Source organism: Haliaeetus leucocephalus, unplaced genomic scaffold (assembly GCF_000737465.1).
Source record: "Haliaeetus leucocephalus isolate CR32 unplaced genomic scaffold, Haliaeetus_leucocephalus-4.0 Scaffold495, whole genome shotgun sequence".
NCBI lineage: Eukaryota > Metazoa > Chordata > Aves > Accipitriformes > Accipitridae > Haliaeetus > Haliaeetus leucocephalus.
The window spans coordinates 4896071-4903062 of record NW_010972931.1 but is presented as its reverse complement, the minus strand read 5'-3'; positions in this window follow the sequence as shown (position 1 = coordinate 4903062).

Below are 6992 nucleotides of genomic sequence, written 5' to 3'. Positions count from 1 at the left end.
GTTTCGACCTGCACATTGAAGGTGCTGACTTTAGGGACTGCCATTCTGCCATGTCCAAAGAGGACGGTCGCGGTACCACACATCACTGACTAGCATTTACTACCTACCAAGTCCTGTAGGAACCAAAGCTACTTCCAAGTTCTAAGTGTTTGTCTTCCACTTACCTTTGGGTCTTAGTTGTGAACCCCTCGTTGTGGTAGTTTTGTACTTGAACTGCATGAAGCTTGTTGTTTTTCTTCAGTGGGGTCATCAGAGGAGACTCAGAAAAACTTTAAATCTGGAATGCTGGTTTTTCCCAGCCTTTGATATACAAATATGTTGGGACAAAAATGTCTTGCTCCTCCCAGGGAAGATCATTTCCATTAGTGCATTACTGAATACTAACACCAGGTACCATTTGAGCATATTCCAGTTTTGGTAAGGGATTTTGTGTTGTGGTCATTGCTTTTTTCCCCTCCCTCAATTTTACTAATGGGTTCCAGTTTATGTTTGTGTGAGTTTGCAGCCCTGTGCTTTTCAACACTGTAAATGAAATACCAAGTTTGAGTAAACAGTAAATCTATCTACTCTTTCTGCTGGTGGTGGTTGAGAGAAATTTTTTCAACTTGCTCCCTCAGCTGAAGTCATTATAGATTTCTTCACATGAGGGCCAAGATGCCTGGACTTCTTCCTACCATCCCTTCGATATGAAATGGCTCTCATTTATGCTGACAGTACTTCAGATGCAGTTTGCCTGAACGGAATAGGGCAGAGCTTGCTTACTCTTCAGAATAAGATTACTCTACTTGGACAGTAATGCCTACAGCATCTTTTTATACCCGGTAGCTGTGCTCCTGGAGGCAGGGTAAAACCCAGAAACACCCTGAGCAAACAGGCTCAGGCACAGGGAGCGATCGCTGCAGCTGTTGGTGATGACAGCTTTTACAGCACGTGGGGAGTGCCCAGACCAGGTCTTGTTCTATTGGCGTAACATATCAAGTTGCCACTTGGCAGTTTGAGAGTTATCAAGAAGTTTCTGACAATGTTTTCCTCGAAGACGTCAGTCAGGATCTGCTCTGTGCATTTCATCCAACTCCTTCTATCTGCCTGGTGGTTTCAAAGACAACCACGGACCTTGACCTATCCCTCTTAAAATCACCTTATCCTTATATTTTAGCACTGAGACAGTAGTGGCACTATTATTTCAAATTCAGACAATGCTGTGTTGAATGTATGCATAGGAAAGATTTTCTTTGGACTAAGAAAGAATGATTAATTTACCAGAACAGGAGGTCTAATAAGGATTGCAGCCAGCCTTTAACTTTGAATTGCCAGTGGGCTAAGTCTGCCTTACTTGACTCCTCTACTGTATTAGTGATCTGTAGCCGCTGTTACAGCCCATTTTCTGTTACATCTCACTCCAAAGCAAATCTTCTCTAACTGCGTAGATGTGAGATTTATTTGCTTATTTTAAACATTAGTCTCCCTAGCCAAGAGTGGTAACCAGGCGTCTCTGCCTAGTGTTTTTCTGAGAGTGAGTTAGTGTTGCATCCTTCTATGGTAGCTAATTCATCGGAATCTGTGGGTTTCACTTCTTTTCCAGTGGGGGTGTGCTTTTTCAGTAATTTACACGTGCAGATTACTAGATTACTGTAAAGAGTATATTAATAAGCTGTTTGTAGTCATCTTTCACAGCCCTGAAATTCACAAGTACTGAATTAAAAGCTCTGACTCTAGTAGAGAGGTTTGGAAGAACCGATATGGTTTGGTGGGTCGTATATGTCTTTATGTAAAACATTTTAATGGCAAAGATGCAATAGGAAAAATAGATTTGTGAAGGAGCTGCTTGGGCTGATGAGTTGTTAACCACTTGGGTCCTCAAAGATTCTGAGCTGATTTTACTTAATGGAAAAGACTGTCATTGTGCAGTTTTTACAAACAATAAAGTATCAATCAGAAAAAGGCTAAAGTTCCACTGGAATGCATTATTAAACTGTATATACAAAATACTAATTTCTAAAGTGCTGAAGAAAGTTATCCAACTATAAATGCTAGGATGTTTCTAAAAATGAAATCTGCAATTTGAATGACAAGGTATCCTGCTAAGGAAACCAAAATAATTATCTCACGTTCAAACCATGGCCTGAGAAGCTTGCTTAGTTAAGCACTACATAAGGTTGAAGTCTAATCCTTTCCTTTCCTTAAAGATAATGTGAGACAAAGTTTAAGAACAGCCTTGGTAAGTATAATTCTGTTTCTGCTTATCTATCTGCAATTATAATTGGTAATTCAGGTCTTTCAGCATACATTTGTAAGGGTTCTTGAGGTGCTTAGAGCTGTCCTAAGCATAAATCAAGAAAGACCTTTGTTGCTTCTCCTGTGTGGGCTTTAGGGATATTTATGCGTGCGCTTACATAGCCAGCTGGTAAACCCTTAAATAAGGAAAATTGGAAAGATTGTGAGTTCCTATTCTGTATTGTAAATGGAAAAGAAAAAATAAGGGAACTGAGATAAAATGGAGTTTGAACTACTTCACCTTTCACAGATGGCTCTTGAATATGAATGCTTAAAAAACCTGGGGCTGTTTTGGTGGCACAGTACCTTTGTTGTGAGCCTCCTTCAGCTTTTGGAGACTGGACACAGCTTGCATTTATTTTGATGCTTGATTATCAGTCTGAAAAACAGGTGTGTGGGTTTTTTGTTTATTTTTGAGACTGCAGTATTACATGTCCTCTCAAAGAGTTTGTCCCCCTTGCTGGGGGCAGGCTTCCCGGCTTCCCATTCATGATTTCTCTGCTCTGCTTTGTGGGTTTTTTCTTTTTCTCATTCAGGGACTGCCCTGGAAGTGTTTGCAGCTCAGCATAATCTAATTTGAATTAGGTCAGTATCAGTAAGTATCAAGATGGAAAATCCTGCTTAAGCCAAGAATTAAAAAATTTGCATATCACAGTGAGTTTAGGTAGTAATTTGGTATCAGTATTAGGTTTTTTAATAGCTCAGACTTTTGGGGGAAACTTCTAGCTGAGAGAATGTAAGAAGCATGTGATTCCTCTTAAGAAAGTAGCGTAAATCTGTACAATATATATAGTAGAATTCTTAGCAGATGCAGTCACGAACAGATGTAACTCTCCTCATTATTTCCAGTTTAAAAAGATGCTAGTCATGCATGTATTTGGATTGCAACTACAGAGGAAGCTGACAACGGAAGTTGGTTTCTGAAATACAGTATTTATTTTAAATGTTGATATTATTTAGAGAATCAACTACTTGTGTTTCATGAGTAGATTGGGAGTTGGTGGTTGTGCAAGTAGACATAAAAAATGTTCTTGTTTTTTGATAAACGTATCGTATATACACCAGAGCCTCCAGGGGATATGCATTTGACTGCAGGAGTTAAATGGGAATACAGGTCAGCATAGCCTCTTTCATTGCATGTCGTTAAAGTGTGAGCCATTGCACACTTTCTCTAGCTGTGTTCTTCTCCCTACCTCTCCCTCTGAGTATATAAAAGAAAAAAAAAAGTTGTTTGAGTGAGCAGTGATACATGTCTGATCGCTTTCTCTTTGATACAGACAGCGTGGTCGGGAGGTGTACTACAGCTCTCACATGCCAGATAGGAGCGCAGGGAAGATACACAACCTCCTGCCCGTGCACTGTTCAGAAGAGAACTGAATTTTGTAGGCTAACTCTTACAGCCTCTGGTGATGGCTCCAGACCTGGACCGCTTAAAAAAAGCCCATTTAAACACAGAAGTTTGTCTTTGCTTCAGGAGCTAGGCTCATTTTCACAGCTGGCATACAGGCTTAAATCTTTTCCAGCGTTTTAAGAATCTGGCAGTCTTTTCTGCATGCAAGGCAGTGAACCTGTTCTTGTGCCCCATTTCACTTGCTTCCTTGCAGTTAAGGAACTGCAATCTTAAGAGAAGAAAAGCGTAGATGTGTAGAGTATATAGCATGAAAGGATTTTAATTTTCTTGTTTTCAGATTGTTATACCCATTGTAATGCAACATTGCAGTTTGCTGCCTTTTTGAAACCTTAAGTACAATGCGAATCCAGTTCTTTGTGTTTCCTGCCAATGTTTCATTAGTTTTTAAAATGTAGTATTCAATGGATGCCTTGACTTACCCAAGTTAAAGAATAGTTGTGTATTTTAACATTACCATTTTCTTAGCTTTAGGAGAAGGTAATATTAAGTGAGTTCGATGAGGATATATATGACTAGGAGGTTAAAATACTAAGCATGTACTAGAGTCTTGAATAAACTTGGTGGATTTCTTTTTCCTTTAAGCAAATTCAGGCACTGAGCTTTTGAGTGCTTAGGCTGATCTGTCTGCTGCTCCGTGGAACTGGATTGTGCTTGCCCAATTGTCTGCATAGTTAAAATATTTTGAACATAGCCTATTTTGATGTAACTTCATTTGAAATATCTGCCTAATGGAGAAGTCTTAATGGAATACTTTAATAGCCCAAAGTGGTTACCTGCAATTGCTCCAGTGTATTTCAGGCAATTACAAAGGAAGGCAATATTTAATGTTGGGAGTGGAGCTAGATGGTGTAATGAACTGGCAGATTGCCAGCATGATCTTCTCCAGAGGAGAATTTGTATTAATGTGATGCTTTTCACTTGTTATCCAGAAGGTCACCAGTAATATGTCAATTGTTGAATTTTATCATAGTTATCGAAGTCACTTGAATGCCTTACCATTGGAGTTGAAATTCCCACTCTGTGCAATACAGGTTTATGGTTGGGTCATTCTTGTGTATTAGCATATTAAGTATCAAAGAGATTATTTTAGCTATTTCATGTCAGAATTTAAATAGGAGGTGGTTGGGTGTTGGGAAGAAAGCCTGAGAGAATTGTTATTGAAATAGTCATTGTAAGGCTGAATCTGGATTTTAGCCATGGGGATAAAGAAAATGGGGCACATTAGAGCTATTAGTGAAAGGAAAGGTGGTTAATAACTTTGGATGTTACTCGTAATCATTACAAGACTGCTAATTTATTCTTAAGGTTGTAATCTTTAAAGATTATACAGTTAAAGATAAAGTGCTTATTATATTGTTACTGATATTTATCTTCTGGTGCTTGTTGGCAAGGATCAAGTTCAAACTTATTTCTGACTATTCAAAAGTGCTTTTCACTGTGGGATGTGTATAGTCCTTGTGTTCGGAAGGCCTTGATGGAGAAAACAAATGAGAGCAACTGAGGTTGCTGTTCAGACATAGACAAATTTGTCTTTCTGCCTTGCATGTTTGTAATCACATGTTCATCCAATTCCTACACTCTGCCATTCCTGCTCCTTGTCATCTTCTGTTCCTTTGCTCTGGGCTCACGGTAAGCATAGGACCTGAAGGCAGTCGTGAGTGGTAAGGAACCGTGGCATTTTGGATGCAGCAGGGCTGACGTTACTGCAGTAGTATTGTTATTAAGATTGAGATAATGACAAATGGACATCACACTAGATGGTACTGAAGTGATGGGCGCTGGTGATACCATGGGACACGACTGTCCAGCTCTGTGCCTCTGTTTGCCTTAAAGCCTTTCAAAAAAGTTGTTGACTTCATTTCCCAAGTTTTCTAATGTTATGCCAGTTTGTCTTTTGGATGGACGTTAAGTGTTTGCCATGTGTGCCTCAAGACTTTTGAAGGCTGATGGAGAGCATTTTATACTCTCAAAGTTTTTAACTATTCATTCCCCAGCCTGGCTTTGCTATCAAATACAGCTGTCTAGAGTCCTGGCTGGTAGGACACAGCAGCAGAACCAGAAAAACCCACCTACGGTGCAAACGCTTTGCCTGGGAGTGATAGTCCCAAACCCTAACCACTGTTTCCATTTACTGCCCTTTGAGAAGAAAGATCTTAAACTTCTGTAACTGAAAGATTGTTTCAAGGAACATATTAAGTGAATTATTTGCGGTCCAGGTTTCCATCCTGAGTTTGAGTCACCCTGCAAGTCATGACGTTTTGCAAGCAAAGCTTTGGGCCGTGGTGGGGTGTGATGGAAATTGGTTACTCTGCTGGGAAAGTCACTCTCAGTGTGACTCTTAGCAAAAAAACTTCCTCTGGCTCTTCCATAGCAAAGTGAAGATTTTTACCGGGAGAAAAATAGAAAAGAAGTTCATAATGCAGTGGAATTGAGCCCAGAGAGGACAGAAACCAGTCTTGCATCTTGCACTCGTTAGCGCGTTAGATTAACAGAGATTCATTTCAATCAAAGTGTTGATAGGAATGAGGTTTTCTTGTGAGTTTTCTTCCTTTGACTCTGCACTATCACCATTAATGTTCTGAGCTACTTTTAATGTATGTTAATTGAACTGGGAAAGTAAAAACCATTCTTGCTGTACAGAAGGAACTTAGCATTATTATATTGAGATAAACACGGCTCGTGTTTAGATGGAATTTGGACTCTTATTTTGCCCAATTTAGTCTCCAGTTGACTAACACATACGAGGTTAGTTTTTCAGGTACTGACAATTAACAGTACTGTTTTTCAGCTCACTTTCAAACCCAAGTTCTATATGCAAACGTGCATTTGTGAAGGTGGAAGCAGTAATTGAGAGAGGTGTTGGTTTTTTCTTTAAGGAACAAAACAAAACAAAAAAAACCCCAAACAAAATCAGAAGCTTGGTACAGTACTTCAGTGGTGGGTGGTAATGGGCAGTAGATGATTTGTGAGGTAGGAAGGGGAAAGATAGTACTGTTCCGAAGATCTTGTAACAAAAAATGAAGTGACTTTTATTTTCTCATTTTTTCCCCTTATTATTAAAAATGTTCTTGTATTATTGACAGGAGGAAAACATGTACTACAAAATACTCACCCAGTAGGAAAATAGATCTGCCCTGCTTCTGGGTTTTAATGTTGCTTCATTTGTTAAAGTAGCTTTCCCATTTACTTGATATCTGTCCTATAATTTCAAATACAGAGCAGTTTTCAGTGAGAACACAGTTAAGGTCTGTAACTGGGCAGGAAAATTGATAGAGCAAAGTGTGGTTGCCCATGGTCTGTGTCTGCA